This window comes from Lissotriton vulgaris, chromosome 11, assembly GCF_964263255.1.
Source record: "Lissotriton vulgaris chromosome 11, aLisVul1.2, whole genome shotgun sequence".
Taxonomy (NCBI): Eukaryota; Metazoa; Chordata; class Amphibia; order Caudata; family Salamandridae; genus Lissotriton; species Lissotriton vulgaris.
Window position 1 is genome coordinate 123,395,543 of NC_141699.1, and position 19,314 is coordinate 123,414,856.

The 19,314-nt window shown below is 46.7% G+C and overlaps 1 protein-coding gene and 1 pseudogene across 2 annotated transcripts in view; one reads left to right on the plus strand and one right to left on the minus strand.

The window, feature by feature from the left end:
- BICDL1 (BICD family like cargo adaptor 1) overlaps positions 1 to 19,314 on the minus strand; it is a 327,422-nt gene that overhangs the window by 153,421 nt on the left and 154,687 nt on the right. The window lies entirely within an intron of this gene.
- Positions 3,213 to 4,444, plus strand: LOC147679362 (forkhead box protein C1-B-like; annotated as a pseudogene).

The following is a 19,314-nucleotide window of genomic DNA, read 5'->3' on the forward strand; positions in this document are numbered from 1 at the left end:
CAGCAGCAGACAGAGAGACTGCTACCTGCAGGGGTACAGCAGCAGACAGAGACTGCTACCTGCGGGGGTACAGCAGCAGACAGAGACTGCTACCTGCAGGGGTACAGCAGCAGACAGAGAGACTGCTACCTGCAGAGGTACAGCAGCAGACAGAGAGACTGCTACCTGCGGGGGTACAGCAGCAGACAGAGAGACTGCTACCTGCGGGGGTACAGCAGCAGACAGAGAGACTGCTACCTGCGGGGGTACAGCAGCAGACAGAGACTGCTACCTGCGGGGGTACAGCAGCAGACAGAGAGACTGCTATCTGCAGGGGTGCAACAGCAGGCAGAGAGACTGCTACCTGCGGGGGTACAGCAGCAGACAGAGAGACTGCTACCCGCAGGGGTACAGCAGCAGGCACAGACTGCTACCTGCAGAGGTACAACAGCAGGCAGAGAGACTGCTACCTGCGGGGGTACAGCAGCAGGCACAGACTGCTACCTGCAGAGGTACAGCAGCAGACAGAGAGACTGCTATCTGCAGGGGTACAGCAGCAGGCACAGACTGCTACCTGCAGAGGTACAGCAGCAGACAGAGAGACTGCTACCCGCAGGGGTACAGCAGCAGACAGAGAGACTGCTACCTGCAGGGGTACAGCAGCAGACAGAGACTGCTACCTGCGGGGGTACAGCAGCAGACAGAGAGACTGCTACCTGCGGGGGTACAGCAGCAGACAGAGAGACTGCTACCTGCAGGGGTACAGCAGCAGACAGAGAGACTGCTATCTGCGGGGGTACAGCAGCAGACAGAGAGACTGCTATCTGCAGGGGTACAGCAGCAGACAGAGAGACTGCTACCTGCGGGGGTACAGCAGCAGACAGAGAGACTGCTACCTGCGGGGGTACAGCAGCAGACGGAGAGACTGCTACCTGCGGGGGTACAGCAGCAGACGGAGAGACTGCTACCTGCAGGGGTACAGCAGCAGACAGAGAGACTGCTACCTGCAGGGGTACAGGAGCAGACAGAGAGACTGCTACCTGCAGAGGTACAGCAGCAGACAGAGACTGCTACCTGCGGGGGTACAGCAGCAGACAGAGAGACTGCTACCTGCAGAGGTACAGCAGCAGACAGAGAGACTGCTACCTGCAGAGGTACAGCAGCAGACAGAGAGACTGCTACCTGCAGAGGTACAGCAGCAAACAGAGAGACTGCTACCTGCGGGGGTACAGCAGCAGACAGAGACTGCCACCCACAGGCCTACATCAGGTGACAGGGAGCCTGCAGGGGTCTGGCAGGAGGCAGAGCGACTGCTACCTTCAGGGGTACATCAGCAGGCAGGTATGCTTAATAATCAGCACAATAAAGATTTAAACATACTAGGACAGAGATGAGGACTTATCTTTCTCCTCTCTGTTGAATGTCCTTTTCTTGCCGTCCTTCTTCTGAAAGCCTTACTCTCTCCGAGTCTAACCTACCGTAAGCCACATGCCTCCCTATCTACTCTCTATTATTGTATGTCTCAAAATTGCCAACTCCCACTCATAGAAAATCTCCTCTTGCCTGTTTATTTACGCCACTAATCATTTGCAGGAACCCACATGAACCCACATTTCCCCAAACTAATGACCTCATCTAACTCCTATTAATGTAATCTTCAACAAAGAAATAGGAGCACAAGCATGCAATTGCTGACTGAGCAGCACAGAGTTAAGCTAATGCCTCCAGAGTACAAAACAAAGCAACAGAAACAGAAAATAAAATGTGCTCAAATGACAAATGTAATAATATAAGCGCAACAATGGTTCAGGAAATAATTCAAAAGAACAACAGTTGTGACATATAAAGGTCAATTTAAAGAACAAAAAATGAATTATGAAGTACCCATAAACTTTTATCAAGAAATTTGTTAATAAATGAATAAAAAATAAACAAATACACAATAATATATTGGTGCTCACAAAGTTACACAAACATATACAACTAAGAAAATACAAATTACAAAGAATAGAAGAGGAGAAAACACAAAAACAAGTTTGTCAGATGATAAAAAACAAAACACAATATATGCTTTCTCTTGTGTGTTTTGCCAAGGAAGGCGCTGACGGCATTTCGACCTTGCTAATTATCAGGTCATCATCAGGGCATAATGAAATGTAGAGAGTAACCAACAAATATTCAGTCAATACTGATCCACTCTCAGGTGAGAAATCAATGATTGAGAGTAATACAACTGGAGCAATGCAACTATAATTTCCAAAAGACAAGTCTAGCATAGTGTTTCATGAAGGGGTCCAAGGGAAATATCTCCGAGCCACCTCCCGGCTACAAGTCACTTATCTATTTTAGATCCTTGAATAACTGTCCGCTCTTCTCGTCACTGTGTCCGAAAAGAAGTGCACTTCTTTTTGGACTAAGTGAAGAGAATAGGTGGTCCCTTCATGCCACGCTATGCTAGACTTGCCTTTTTCAAATTGCAGTTCGATTGATCCAATTGTGGGGCTCTCATTGATTTCTTGCCTGAGAGTGGATCAGTATTGATTGAATATTTGTTGGTTGCTCTCTACGTTTGATTATGTCGTGATGATGACCTGATTATTACCTAGGTCGAAATGCTTTCAACGTGTTCCTTGGCAAAAAATCAAGAGGAAGCATATGTTGTGTTTTGTTTTTGTCATGGCACAAACTTGTTTTTGTATTTTCTACCCTGCCATTGTTTCTTCATTTACACTTAAGTTTGTATTTTCTCAGCTCAATATGTTTGTGTAACTTTGTGAGCACCAATGTATTATTGTGTATTTGTGTATTTAGTTTATTAACACATTTCGTGATAAACGTTTGTGGGTACTTCAGTATTCATTTTTAGGTCTAGGCTAGCGTAGGCTGCGCATATGCGCAGTCTAGCTTGCGAGATCTTATGTTTTACGGTAGATTCCACTAGCGAGGTTAAGCCCCGCCCCTCTTTTCCATTGGCTGGTGTCACCGTTTAGGGTAAACCATGGCCAGACATTGGAAAAGACCGTCCTGTGACGTACTCTTTTCTCTTTGGAGTCCGTCCCACTTGGACGGACTTCCCTGACTTACTGCTTTTGTAAAAGGTGTGTTATCTTCTTTATGGGTCCAAACAGATGGCCCCATCAAAGAGATAATAAACCTTTTACGTAGTAGGGTGGCTTCACCATGTCCTTGGGCTGCATGGGCGGCGGTGGCGCCCTGCCGTAGGGCCTGAAGCCATGCCCCCGCGTACTTCTCGTGTTGTGAGTAAATGCCCATGGTCGCTGCCATGCCCGTGTAGCCCACCGCTGCCACCGCCCGACAGGAAGATCACCAAGCAGGGCAGGCAGAACTCTATCCAACACAACCTCTCGCTCAACGAGTGCTTCGTCAAGGTGCCCCACGCTGACAAGAAGCTGGGCAAGGGCAGCTACTGGACGTTCGACACCTTACTTGTACAACCTGTTTGAGAACGGCAGCTTCCTTCGCCACCGGCGGCGCTTTAAGAAGGACGCCACAGCCAAGGATTCGGCGCCGGCCTGCAAGGAGGACAAGAAGCATTCGGAGTCGGGCGCCCCACAGCCGCTCCGCATCCAGGACATCAAGACGGAGAATGGCGCCCCGTCGACCCCGCAGGCCACCTCCCTGGCGCTGCACCCTGTACCCAAGATCGAGAGCCCGGACAGTAGCAGCAGCATGTCAAGCAGCAGCCCCTTGGTCCGCTTCCTCAGCCTGGAGGGCCCCGACCCCCACCAGCAGCAGCAGCACCTGCAGCACCACGGCCAGGGCTTCAGCGTGGATAACATCATGACCTCGCTGCGGGGATCCCGCAAGGCGCGGGGAGCGATCTCCTCGCCGCACCCAAGACTGGCATCCCTCCCTCCTTGTCCCTCAACTATTCGCCAGGTCAGGGCTCCCTCTACAGCTCGCCCTCAGCCAGAACAGCAGCTCCAGCGCCGGGAGCTACCACTGCAACATGCAGGCCATGAGCCTGTATTTGGGCGAACGCGCCGGCCACCTGGCCACTGCCGCTGCCTCCACCGTGGACAATGGCCTGCCCAACTACTCCATCACCACCACCACTGCCGGCGGCCTGAGCGGGACCCAGGAGAGCCACCACCCGCACCAGGGCTGCCTGGCCTCCTGGTACCTGAAACAGGCGGGGGACCTGGGCCACTTGGCTGGGGCGGCCGACTACCCCGGGCAGCAGCAAAACTTCCACTCGGTGTGGGAGATGTTCGAGTCGCAGCTGCTTGGCCTCAACAACTCCCTGGTGAATGGCAACAGCTGCATTTGTGTGTGCGTCTGTGTGTGCTTGTGCGTGTGTGCTTGTGCATGTGTGCACATGTTTGTGCGCATATGTGTGCGCATGTGTTTGTGCGCTTGTGTGTCTACTCTGCATGTGTGTGCGCATGTGTGTGTCCTCACTGGTGCACTGCAGAGATCCACACCTGAGCCCCACCCCAGGTGAGGGCCTGGCAGGTGATTGACGTCACCCAGAGCTAAACTGAGCTCTGTCTGATCTTTGCCCCGTCACTTCCGGGGGGGGGGTCTCAACCTCCTCACTGCCATACGTGGGGTTGCACTCCCCTCCTATGGAGCCAGAGAGGGGCTCCTGAGGCCCCTCCCAATGCCCACTGATCACGAGTGTATTTAGTTACTGTGTGTGCTTGTGTGTGTTTATTGGTACACTGCACTGTGCTGTAACTAAGCCCGTATTCCCACTTATCACAAGTGTATTTTTGTAATGGTCTGTGTGTGTGCGTATGTGTGCGCGCGCGTGTGTACACATGTGTGCTTGTGAGGGTGTGTGCCCATGTGTGTACACGTGCGCTTGAGAGCGTTTGTGCAGGTGTGCGTGCGTGTGTGCATGTCTGTGCTTGTGGGTGCACCCGAGTGTGTGAGTGTGCGTGTGTGTATATGCACATTTGTGTGTGCGCATGTGTGTACTTGTGCTTGTGTGCGCATGTGTTTGTGCGCATGTGTGTGTGCGCTTGTGTGTCTACTCTGCATGTGTGTGCGCGTGTGTGTGTCCTCACTGGTGCACTGCACGGATCCGCACTGGAGTCCCGCCCAAGGTGAGGGCCTGGCAGGGGAATGACGTCACCCAGAGCTAAACTGAGCTCTGAAGAACTCAATATAACTTTTAATCTAGCCACACACCAGCCTCCCGCGAGAGGCCACAACAGTGAAAAGCCTTACAGTGAACAGCCATGTGTGATCTGGAGAACAGACACAGGAGATGGGTGAGTAAGTATAGGTTAAACGGGGAGGAGCATCCCTGGAAGTAGAGGGGGGACAGACCCTTCCAATGGGGGCAAGGGGGGCGGGGAAGTCCACCTTCAAATTCTTCCCACTCACCAATGTATGTATGTATGTATGTATGTATATATAGATATATATATATATATATACACATCAACTACTCGGTGTGTAAGTTATTCTTCAGTTTTGGGTTTGGGGAATTTGTTTGGGTTAACAGAGTTCATTTTGTGACAGCCTTACTTTATTATTTTCTCAATTTTACAAGTCAACACTGTCTGTGCCAAGTTTCTCCTGACTTGTGTCAACCTAACACCCCCCAAACACAGCACTAAGCATCTGCGAGGTAACCAATCAGACTTTTTGACTGGTGGTAACAAGTGTGGGAGTATGTATGGGACAAATACAGCCAAGGGCGCAGGACCTCATAATTTCAGTGGAGATATATATGTGTGTGTAAACATATACTAGCAGCCCGTCCCGACGTTGCCCGGGTATGAATTGCTGCCGGCCAGTAGTATATTGTTTTGTAGGATTTCGTTTTGATAGCATTTCTTATCTGTGACAGGCCTGTGAAACACTCCGATTCACAGTGCACTGCTGATGCACTTAAGAGTGCGCATTCAGTAGTGTGTGAACTCGAGTTTCCCTACTTTATTTTTCCTTGCAATATTATATAGCGCGAACTCGACAACATGGCATGAGCACAAGTTACATTACAGAAGAACACATTCATTTGTGGTAGGCACGGGGAGACAAAGCGATTTGCCTGGAATCACAGGATGTGTAGCTAATGCCGAGATTCGAACGTAGCTCCCCAGCTCTAAAGTTCGCAATTCTAGAACTTGTGGCGGGAGGTGTGTCTAAAAGTGTATGTCGGTGCTGGCCATCAATGAGAGAGACCTGTGCATTTTTCAAATCGGTGGTGAAAAAATATGAGTATGTTGCTGGAGATGTGGGCCACCGTGCCACCAATGTACTTACCGGGGGAGGGTAAACACCCATTATTCCGCAACTTTCTTTCCGCATACCATCACTCCGCATACTTTCATTAAGAAAGTACCATGACTCCGCAATGCCATTATAGCGCATGGCATTACATTTTATATGCTTTTACCACGCATACATTTACAACGAAATTCGTTGTAAATGCATGAATGGTAAAAGCATGGTTTTTTTTTAATGTTTGGATAAGGTAAGTATGGGTATAGGGGTATATGTTTTGGGGTACTGAGGTACATGTTTTGGGGTGTTTGGGTATTTTAAGGGTTCAGATATAGTTTTGGGTTATGGGGAACAGGGGTAGTTTTAGGGTTTAGGGATAGGTATGGGTTTTGGGGTACAGGGGTATTTTTAGGGTTCAGGGCTAGGTTTGGGTTTTGGGGTATAGGGGTATTTTTAGGGTTCAAGGCTACGTTTGGGTTTTAGGGTACAGGGGTATTTTAAGTCAAAGTCAAAGTTAAAGTCAAAAAGGCTTTATTTAGGGATAGGTATGGGTTTTGGGGTACAGGGGTATTTTAAGGGTTCAGGGCTAGGTTTGGGTTTTGGGGTACAGAGGTATTTTTAGGATTCAGGGCTATGTTTGGGTTTTGGGGTACAGGGGTATTTTAGGGTTCAGGGTTACATTTGGGGTACAGGGTTATTTTTATGGTTCAGGGCTAGGTTTGGGTTTTGGGGTACAGGGGTATTTTTAGGGTTCAGGGGTAGGTTTGGGTTTTGAGGTACAGGGGTATTTATAGGGTTCAGGGCTAGGTTTGGGTTTTGGGGTAGAGGGGTATTTTTAGGGTTTAGGGATAGGTCTGGGTTTTGGGTTACAGGGTATATTTATAGGGTTAAGATGGGTTAGTGTTTAAGGGTGTTGGGGTATTTTAAGGAGTAAGGGTGGGTTATGATTATGGGGCGCAGGGGTATTTAAAGGGAGCAGGGTGGACACCCGGAGCTGGAATGCACAGAACCTGGGAAGAAAACACAATGAAATATTGGGCACAACGCTCGCTTTTTTTCCCCGTAACCCTGCGTCCCGCACACGCCCACGCCCCCAGCATACACCCACAGCACACGATATGAGACATGGCATGAAGGACGGAACGTACCACACGCCCCCAGTGTTTGTCACGCCCCCAGCACACGCCCACAGCACAATGCAGACACGCCCACAAGGGACTACTTTGCTTACACGGTTCTTTTACCTTTTAAATGTATATGGTGGGCGTCTGCATAGCCTATGTCCTTCTGCTGCAACTGCCCTTTCCAACGCTGTATTGGGTGTTGTGATTGGTGCTGTGGTTCCTGAGATTACCCGCCTCAAAGGTTTGGGCTCTCACTTTATTATATTAGTATAGATATGTTGAGGGGATACTTGCCACACACACATATATATATATATATATATATATATATATATATATATATATATATATATATATATATACTAGCAGCCTGTCCCGACGTTGCGCGGGAGTAATTAGGCTTCAGGGCCTCCTCCCGCCCCGCTTTTGTAACCTGCAGACGTCACTTTTTCCTCCTGTAATTTACTTTGCTTCAGGGCCCCCGCCCGCCCCACTTTTGTAACTTGCACACGTCACTTTTTCCTTGTGCACACGTTATCCACCCCCTTCCCTCCACTCCACCCATTTGATGAAGCTGCTAAGCATTTGCACTTTATATCGTATATGCATTTTTTACCGTATTGTGTAAATTTTTGTATTTGTACAGTTGATATGTGGCGTATTTGCACATTTACTATCTTTGCGTATTTGCACAAATAATATGTTTACATGCATACAACTATTAATTTGCACTTTATGTATATAATTCCCTGCTTACATAGCCAGTATTTTTAGCACAACTCCCAGAGTTACAGGTTAATTCTTCATTGCACTATTATTAATGTCCAGACATCGAAACAAATATTCTGGCTCCACTATGTCATGGCCGAACCATTATGTTTATATAATGCATATAGGTTACAGCCTCAGTCCGTTCTTTGTTTTAATGTCACTGAATGGGACCCGTTTTTGGCGCGTTTTGTACAATTAACCAATGTATTTAAACTATGTGTATACCGCTTTCCCGCTGACAGTGAGCAAGGGCGTTCACGCCCGAAACGCGTCTGTTTGGCAGTGTTGCACCTCCTGCACGCTATATGAAATAAAAAGGAAAAAAGAATACCTTCAAAAAGTCTGGCTGTGGATTTATCCATCTGTGTCTGCGTCCTGGGTGTGTTGTGGAAGCGCCGCATCAACCTCCGGCTGGAATCTATATGTTACAGGACGCGGTCGGCTCCTGTTCACGCAGACCCTTCCTTTGGATTGAAGCAGGCTGGTAAAGACGGACCGTCAAGGAGTGTATTGCTGGGAAGCAAAGCATATCAGCCCCCTGCATCGTGGTAATTCTCACGGAAATTGTCCATTCCAGTGTCCGGGTTTTTGGTGTGTCGAGGGAACCGTCGGAAGTCGGAGCCGTTCGGCACGGAAGCCCAGGTGCGTTGGTGGTTCACGAAAGTGAGAACCCGAAGCAGGTCGAGGAAGTATCCGAGCAGCCAGCGGTAAGGAGACGTACGAGGCAAAAGTAGTCTCTTTTAATTTCCATATATCGCATGTGCATATCTAGTGAGGAGCAACTATGTCAGAAGAGCGGGATCGGGAGGAGGCTTTCGAGCAACTGTTTTCAAATTTGCCCACAGTCAAACAAAGCGGCAATGCTAACAAAAACCCCACGGTGGCCAAGGACAGCGATGTGAGGAAACTTTTGCGTGAGCTAGAAAAACGTATGAGAAGCGAACTCACGAAATGGTGGGAGATTCGCTCATTAGAAAAGTACCGAGAAGTGAACCGGGTGCCGAGGGGACTCAGAATCATGCTGGTCCCCAGCTTCGAGAATTCGAATCCATTACTGCTGAAGGATTGGGCAGAAAGTAACCTGGAAGCATCCATGAGACTTTTGTGTTTGCTAGTGAAATATGCGAGAATCGATAGGGACAGCGACCTTTTGGAAATAACAAAGATTAATGAAGAACTAGCCAAAGACATATTTTCCAAAGACAGTGCCCTGATCGAGCAAACGCGTAAGGAAATAAAAGAGCGTTTGAGCAAACACGAAAGTACGATCAAACAGAGAAAGGTATACAAATTTGCTAGAGATGAGCAGGATTACAAATTGGGGCAAATTTATACTTTTGCGAAAAAATACGATCATCTGCGCAAACAAAGAGCGACAGGAAACAAACAACTTAAACCTGTACCGGCACCCCCTCAAACCCAATCCAATGAAGCAGGAGCAGGCTGTCTCACGGCCTCAAGCTCAGCGGAAAGTCTTGTACCTAGCAGCGAAGAGTCGGATGGAGGAGCCCAAGGTTCAGAAGAAGGGGATTTGGGGCAACTCACCCTAGAAGAAGAAATGGAGTTCGTGAGGACCCAAAGAAAAGGTACGCTGCGCTCAAGAAACGCGAAACCAAACACCGCAGAAACCAAAGACGTAGGGAACGTCGTAAATGCGCAAAAAAACAAAGGGAGGCCGCAAAGGAAGAAGAACGCTGCGAACAAGTAAAAGCAGTTGAGAATTCCATTGTAAATTTGACGAATGTACAACTTGACCAAGCAGAAAAACAACTGTTGGCGTTGGGGCTTTCTTTTTGCCCGGAGAGCAATTTTGACTATGCAAATACGCGAGTGGATGTTTTCAAATTTATTAGAAAACTTAAATTGCGCAAATACTATGCCATTAAGGGGAGTTCAACTCAGAGTAGAAAAACTGTCCCTTCCACTTCTAATCCTGATAGAAGTGGGTTGCAGGCCAAGGATTTACCTCTTCTAAAATCAATGCATGGTTTACGCAATGAATTACCATCCACCCCGTGCACTCAGGAAGTGGCCAATGATGAAAATCTTGACATTGCCCAAAGCGAACCCAGTGGCTTTAAACCTTCTTCCACGTTCATTCCGTCTATGCCGAAGGACGCCATAGACACCTATGCTGATCTATTAACCGATGAACTGAAGAGATTACACACTCGAGTCTGTAGGCAAAAGAATGTTAACAACGTTAAAACCAAACCATACTACGACTTGATGAAAAAACTACAATCGGATAATACCATCATAATTAATCAGTCAGATAAGGGTGGCAATGTAGTTCTTTGGAGCAGGGCTGAATACATGGAAGAAGCGCTTCGCCACCTTAACGACACAGACTGCTATGAATCCTGTGATTTCAGAATGGTCAAGAATATTCAAACAGCTTATTGGAAGCAACTAAATGGATGGAAACGGGATGGTCTTATTACCAAGGATGAAATGAAATATCTGTACAAAGATCATCCTGTTATACCCAATTTGTATTTCATCCCAAAGGTCCACAAGGGAATAAGACCGGTACCTGGAAGACCCATAGTGTCTGCTATCCAAAGCTTATTTGAAAATACATCTAAGTACATCGATCATTACTTACAAGACTTTGTATCCACCTTACCAGCTTACATAAGAGACAGTACAGATTTTCTGAGAAATTTGGAACAATGTGAATGGTCTACTGATTTCCTATTAATCACCATGGATATTGCCAGCCTTTACACCAGTATATCACATCAAGATGGTTTGAAGGCTTTAAGGTACTTTCTCGCCAAAAGACCTGTGGAATTGCACAGGCATAACGAAATGTTGTTAACTATGGTGGAAGTGTGCCTCAATAATAATGTCTTTTTGTTTGATGACAAATTGTACAGACAGCTAAGAGGGGTTGCCATGGGGGCATGTTTCTCCCCGACCTACGCGGGGCTCCACGTGGGTTGGTGGGAGGAGCATGTCCTCAGGACGCAATTTTCTACCATATGGCAAGAGAACATCATTAAATACATGCGTTATATTGATGATATTTTCATCATATGGCGAGGAAGTAGAGATGAGGCTACCAACTTTGTCAATGCTATCAATGTTAACAATGCCAATCTCGTGTTCACTGCAGACATAAGCGAGACCAACATTAGCTTTCTGGACGTACAGGTCAGCATAGTTAATGGTGCAATAACAACAGGCTTATATAGGAAAAGCACAGCGGGGAACACTATTCTCCACGCACAGAGTTTCCATCCGGGTCACACTACTAGATCTATCCCCTATGGAGAGTTCCTTAGAATTCACAGAACATGTAGTTCATTAGAACAAAGGAATCTCCACCAACTAGAAGCAACACAAAGGATGGAAGCGAGGGGCTATAAACCCAGTGCCCTTAGATCGGCAATGGAGAAAGCTAACAAAGTAGAAAGATCTGAACTTTTGCAGGCCTCTAGCAAGACTATAACTGTTGCTGAGAATGCAGTTGGCAACAGTGATCCTATTAGATTGATCACAGGGTTCAGTCGTCAGGCTAACCAAATTTCCAAAATAGTCAGGAAACAGTGGTCAGTGATTCTTACAGACCCAATTTTGAAACAGATAATGCCCAACAAGCCTGAAGTCACCTATAGGCGAGCATTTAGCATGAGGAATGCTCTGGTGTCCAGTTCCCCTGAAACAGCTAGCAAGGCAGATTGGTTGTCGTCACGGAAGGGTTTCTTCCGTTGCATTTCCTGCAGGGCATGCAAATTTGGTATCAATACCAAATCATATACAACGCCCTTCAACGACAAACCCATCAACATAAGATCCTATTTTAACTGTAAAACAGAGTTAGCTGTTTATGTTCTCACGTGCTCATGTAATCTCAGGTACGTTGGGAGCACAAAATTACCGGTTCACCAACGTATCCTACAGCACCTGAGAGCTATAGTGAACTGCGACAAAAATTATCCAGTAGCTCGCCATTTTGATCAATTTCATGGTCGTAACCTTTCCCATCTCAGTTACTTTGTTATTGATGCAGTCAAGACTAGTAAGAAGGGAGGCGATTATGAAAAAAGATTACGGCAGTTGGAGTCCCTCTATATAGTTCGCCTCAACACCAAGATTCCGGGAGGTTTGAACATGGGGGAAGATCTCAGCACTTTTCTGTAATTGTGGGCAGTCCATTTTAGAACTTGTGGACTCCTTGCATAGTCTGTTAATTCTGCTGTCAACCCACATCCCCTGATTATTGCTCCACCAGTATCATCTGTATTTGGTACATTTACTGACATGTCCCAGTCACCTTGAGCTTTATGATAAACCACCAGGGAATTTGTCACTTTGATTGTCATGTGGACAAAGAGGTATCATTATGTATTTACATATTTTAACCCACTGAAACAGTTTTGTTTTAGAATTTTTTCCCTTCACACCCCAATGTCCTCTCTGTGATATATATAGGACATTTGAGCACTCCTTCACCTTTTTTGTTATAGTTTTTGTACATCTTTGTAAGCGGTAGAACTATACATTGCGTTCATTGGGTTTATCATCACACGCGCTGGAGTTTTTACTAAAGAATGTAACAGTGTTAACTGTGCCAAGACATTGCCAGATATAAAAAATGGGAACGTGCAATAGAATCGTCAAATTAATTTTTCCATTTAATGAGGAAAGTTTGTGCTTGGCATTATTTCAATGCAGGGATTTGTGCATATTATTTTGATGTGTATATATATGAAATGCATAATTAACTTATTGTGTATTTGTACAGTTTTATAAACTTTGCGTATTTGCACGGTCATTGTTGACATTTGATGAAGCTGCTAAGCATTTGCACTTTATATCGTATATGCATTTTTTACCGTATTGTGTAAATTTTTGTATTTGTACAGTTGATATGTGGCGTATTTGCACATTTACTATCTTTGCGTATTTGCACAAATAATATGTTTACATGCATACAACTATTAATTTGCACTTTATGTATATAATTCCCTGCTTACATAGCCAGTATTTTTAGCACAACTCCCAGAGTTACAGGTTAATTCTTCATTGCACTATTATTAATGTCCAGACATCGAAACAAATATTCTGGCTCCACTATGTCATGGCCGAACCATTATGTTTATATAATGCATATAGGTTACAGCCTCAGTCCGTTCTTTGTTTTAATGTCACTGAATGGGACCCGTTTTTGGCGCGTTTTGTACAATTAACCAATGTATTTAAACTATGTGTATACCGCTTTCCCGCTGACAGTGAGCAAGGGCGTTCACGCCCGAAACGCGTCTGTTTGGCAGTGTTGCACCTCCTGCACGCTATATGAAATAAAAAGGAAAAAAGAATACCTTCAAAAAGTCTGGCTGTGGATTTATCCATCTGTGTCTGCGTCCTGGGTGTGTTGTGGAAGCGCCGCATCAACCTCCGGCTGGAATCTATATATATATATATATATATATACTAGCAGCCTGTCCCGACGTTGCGCGGGAGTAATTAGGCTTCAGGGCCTCCTCCCGCCCCGCTTTTGTAACCTGCAGACGTCACTTTTTCCTCCTGTAATTTACTTTGCTTCAGGGCCCCCGCCCGCCCCACTTTTGTAACTTGCACACGTCACTTTTTCCTTGTGCACACGTTATCCACCCCCTTCCCTCCACTCCACCCAAGGGGCGCAGGTTAAAACCCCTCTGGCTACACGTCACTTTTTCCTCCTTTTCCTCCTGTAATGCACCGTTTGTGTGACATTTGTAGTGCACTGTTTGCGTCCTCTTTCTTGTCCTCAGGCTTCCTCGACCGCCGACGCCCGTCCCGTCCCCCGCCCTCCCGTCCCGTCCCGTCCCCCGCCCTCCCGTCCCGTCCAGTCCCCCGCCCGTCCCGGCCTGTCCCGTCCCCCGCCTGCCCCTACATGAGCGCCCTTACCTCCGCCGGCGCTGCTCCCACCTGTCCGCTCGTACCACCGCTCCTCCCCTGCGCCATGTCCGCCGCTCCTCCTCCGCCGCCATTCCTCTGCTCCTGACGTTACCGCTCCTCTCCTGCGCCATGTCCGCCGCTCCTCGGACGCCGCTCCTCCCCATGCTCCTAACGTGACCACGTACGTCGCGGCCGGCCCTACTTTTGAGGGACTACTTTTTTTTAGCTAAAATTTAAAATAACGTTTATTTTTTTAATTTATGTAGCCTGTAACCATCTACACACCCTGCCGATTGCAACGGTGTATCGGGTGTGTAGATTGGCGCAGGGGTTCCCGAGTTTACCCGCCTCAAAGCCTGAAAGTTTCTGCTTTATTATAGTAGTATAGATTTATATACACACAAAGCAGTGTGTGTGTTCTAGGGAGAGCATGGTGTGTGAGAGAGACAGCATTGTGAGAGAGACAGCGGTGTGAGGGACAGCAGTGTGTGAGACAACAGTGTGAGAGACCTTTTATTTATGTTTTGGTTTTTGAAACATAAATAAAACGCATTGTTATTTGCAATGTCAATAGCTCAAACTCGCGTAAATACGAGACCTATTGCATTGCAAATGTAATAGGTCTCACATTTGCAAGAGATTAAGCTATTGGCATTTAAAATGACAATGCCATTTATTTATCTGTTTTCAAAACCAACACATAAATAAAAAGTTTGTCATTTACAATGCCAATAGCTCTAACTTTTGCGAAGGCGAGACCTATTGCATTCTAAATGCTTGTTTGTTCTTTACATGGACCATTACTTATCACAACTGTTGTTCTTTTTCATTATTTCCTGAACCATTATTGCGCTTATATTGTTTATTGGCCCCTGGTTTTGGTCATAGGGCTGCTACTGTTCGTTGCAAACTCAATTGACAAATGTGACATTTTCTAAATGAAGCCAAGATCCGGGCAGAGAGAAACGGTTACATTTCCTGCATGCTCTTAAAGCACAACCCCTACCTCCTCCCTCTTGTGCCCATGATGCATTCCGTTCAACCATCGTACAAATACTAAATCTGATTCATTGTTTGGTGTTTCTCTTAACGCTGCTTTGCTTCCACGTATTTTATGATCGCGTGTGTCAGGGTGACTGAAGTTGCCTACACAAGCCATCAAAACAAATATAGAACCCTTGAGGAGAAGCATTAGCAAATTAACAAAACAGCTGGGAAAGTTAGAAGACTAAAGGCCTAGGGCCTCATTTATGAAAAGTGACGCATCGCTGCGTGAAAACAGCGATGCGTCACTTTTCACTGCGCACTCCTTGCGACACCAATGATGCGCCATATTTAATGTATGACGCATCATGGCGCAAGGAGTTACAGATACGTCAGTATTTCTGACGTATCTGTAAGCGCAAAAGTGACGCATTGCTGGAGTGTGTCACAAAAGTGGCGCAACTCCAGCAATGCGTCCTTTCACATGGGGAAAGCCCCATGTGAAAGGGCTTGCGTCAGTCTTACGCCTGCTGTGAGGCAGGCGCAAGATTTTGACGCATCAGCATCCTAAAAGTGACGCAGTGAAATCTCATAGATTTCACTGCGTCACTATTACGAGGCTTTTTGCGGGGGAACGCCCCCTCTGCATACATTATACCTGACGCGGGTATAATGTGGCGCAGGGGTTTAAAAAGTGACGCATCTACCTAGATGCGTCACTTTTTAAATATGGCGCAACGAGGCGCATTTTTTACACCGCTGGTGCGTCACAAAAAGTGACGCACCGGTGGTGCAAAACTGACGCAAGACCTTCATAAATAAGGCCCCAGATGTACAAAATGTCCATTTGCAAAAACAGGCCACAAAGTGCGCACTGAGGTTTTGTGAAAGGAAAAGAATTTTGCAAACTGACCTGTGTTCTAATTTTTCAGGTCACAAAATTCAAAATCATAGTTGATGACAATCCAACCTATCTCATCAATATTCATGACGTAGGTCACAAACTGCAACTCACTGCTATTGGATGCCATCACTGGAGGGGTGGGCTGCTGGGATCAGTAGACCACCATCTCTGTGATCAGATGTAAATAAAATTAACGGTAAAAAAAAAGTAGACTTTTTTCCTTTTAGGAAACAAGCCTTCGTTTTAAGAGAAAGGTGTATTTTTTAAGGTTGTTTGAAAGGTAGTCGTGATCCCCTGGACCAATGCTTACTTTCCAATAAACTTTTACTTACCATGGTACCCAGGTCTTGTTGCTGCCATGCTTCCAACCAGGGAGTCTGTAACATTTCATTGTTTTGCAACCCTCCACTTTGAAGCCTCAAACCCATGAATTAGTGAATCTCGGGCTTTGTAACTGCAAATTGGAGTTTTACCTCTGGCCCTTAGCTCCTTACATTAAACATATCTGAGCAGGGAGGACAGCAGCCACATTGTGCCCCTGGGCCGGGGAGATCATGAACACAGGACTATTCCAGCTATACACCTCCACCAATTGTTACTTTAAAAAAAATAAGTGCCGGGGCTCTCGCCAGGAGGCAGCTTTGATCAGACTATTTCGCCTGTTAGCGCCACCTAAAACAGAACCAACTACTAACCATGACAATGGGGAGAGGATGTGGTGTAATGGCCAGAGCTGCTGACCTCTGAACTGGGGAACCATGTTTGAGTCTCGACGTTGGGTCCACATCCTGTGATTCTGGGCAAATCCCTTAATTTCATGGTGCCAACCATAAATGAATGTGTCCTTAACTGGTGGTCATGAAAATTGCATGTGTTGATGATTAACTGCCAGTGCTGAGCACCGGAAAGCACCAGCTCAAATTAAGCACTGACCTCCACATAACCACCCCAGGCCACTCTAGACACATTTCCCTTCCTGCTGCCTAGCCCTCAACATCCTAAAGTTGCTCTGACATTAAACGCTGATCCTATTACAATTTTCTGATTTAACTGTTTTAAACAGAAGGGCTAGTTTAATGGTTCTAAAAAGTGGTAATTTAAAATGTTTAAATTACAAATAAAATGCCGGTCAGATCAGAATTTGTCACTCAGGTGTCATGAAACAATAACCACTTTCCAGTGGTGATCCTTCAAAATATCACTTTTAAAATTAGGGCTGGGCTGGACTGGGCGCACTCGCCTTCGAACCATGATGCAAGTCTGTGCAACAAACAAGCAGCCTTGTTTATGCAGGAAATTAGAGCGGCTGCACCCCAGTCTTGTTTGGTATGGCTTTGTGCTGTGATTTTGCACAACATGCCACAGCACATTTGGTTACCGTGATGCCTTGCATAAAAAATATTTAAATCTGGGTAGATGTGTTTGATTTTTTACTTCACCTTTTTGCGATCTTGCTACAGACACCTCTAGGTGTCTGTCCCAGATAGCATTTTCTATAAAAATAAATAAAGTCACCCATCGCTAACGAAGTGATGGCTTTCTTGTCAATCTCAGTTCCCTGTTTTTATGGTGACTTTCCTGCCTAATCTGTGTTTGTCCCGCCCCTGGAGCATAGCATGCATATCTCTGCTTTTGATTGACTAGGATGTAACCTTCCACTGCTGATGTCACGGAAGTATAGTTTTTAGGTCTTGCCTGGCGTTGCAGCGCAAAGCGCTGCTCGCTCGGCGAGAGATATTGTGAAAGAGCAGATTTCAGAAGGGGACTTGAAACCCTGCCCATAATTTTCATTGGGTTGCGTCAGCGTTCATGCTAAACGCTGGCTTCCCATTGAAAAGGATGCTTTTTGGCCACTGCCCTTTCTCTCTTTTGTCCAGCCAATCCGGACTGGATCGTCTGCTTCACTGCTGTTGTGAAGCAATTTCTTATCTTTATAGGGCCATCTATTTCTAATTAGCGCACCCGGGCAGACAATGGAGTTGCTCGTCCTGCCCTGCTTTCTCCACCCCCTCCCTCTCCTCACACTGGCTCTGGAGTTGCTTGGCCATTCCCTGCTCTCTCCACCCTCTTCCCCCTCCCCACACTGGCTCTCCTAACCCGGGCTTCTGCAGGCACAGATTTGTCAGAGCTATTCAGTTGAGACTGATTATGATTATGTCCCTGCTTGTTAAATTTAATTTCTTGGACAGCACTCCATAGGAGTGCATGTCTTGGTTTTCAAAGCGCACTCACTTGTTTTGTTTTATCTCTCCCAACTCAACCTGTCTCCCCTCCCACTCTCATTCCCTTCAGTGCTCTTTGATGGTGCACCATGTGCAGGATTACTACTTTGTTGTTGACCTGGATGTTCTACTCACCCTGTCTCTCCCCTATGCTGCCTCCCTCTCAATGAACCTCCAAAGTGTGCTGGGTGCCAGATGGTGGCATTGCTATTGCCATGGGTGTTGTTCTGTTGCACTATCAATGACTGCCCCTCCACGTGATAGCCTCTATTGACTTTGCCAATGCTGGAGATTTTAAACTCCACCGGTATTGGCAAAGCTAATAGTAGCACACATCCATGTTTTAAAGATTAGACTGCAAAACGTCAACATTATCGGCGCCATCTTGCCCCTTTCCAAGCCCATTCGTGCGCGTAAGCGGCAGCCATTTTGAGCACCATGGCCTCCCTGCCCCTCGCTGAATAGCCAGCGCGTCTCTCTCTCTCTCTTAACCTCGCAAGCATTCCCCCGCACGCTGACAACCCCCGCTCTCTCATGCCTTGGGTCATAAACCCCTCTTCAGCGCAGCTTCACCACGGAATCCCATCCTGTTCCCAGCGCGACACCTCCCCTCATTCCTTTCATGGCCTCAAACCCTTTTGATACATACCCCCTTTTCCTGTGTCCCCGTTTGTCTTCCCTGTTCCCAGGCCGCCACCTGACTCTGCGGATACTGTTTATTACCCCGTACAGTAGGAAGCTTCCCCTCCCCATCAAAAGACCCCCGAACCGATCAAAGCCCCCACCCCATGAGATCCGATCAACCCCATGCATTCCGTGAATCGGCGGAATGCCCTGCTGCGCGACAACCATCACCTGTTGTGACCGGGGTGGGGAATCCAACTGTAAATGTATGTGGGAACGGGTCTGGAGGGGAGATTCCGAGGATGTTCTTTCAAGTACTAAAAGTATTACGAGAATGTGTTATGTGCAATAAAGGTCGTAAACTCTAGTATAAGAGGCCAGGCCTCAGAGATGTGTTTAGAGCACCTCGTGACGATACTTGCTGTCTGAATTGATGTGTTCTCCTCCGGAGAGAATAAAATCCTCGTTTCCCGCCTTCCAGTCTCCAGCGCCTGCTTCTTCATTGATTAATATTGGTGGGTCATAGAGGCGATACCGCCGGGCAACATAAAAGGGTTTTTGGTTACCGGTTGTCTTTGGAACCCTTTTTAACAATTGGCGTCCCAAACGTGGGGCC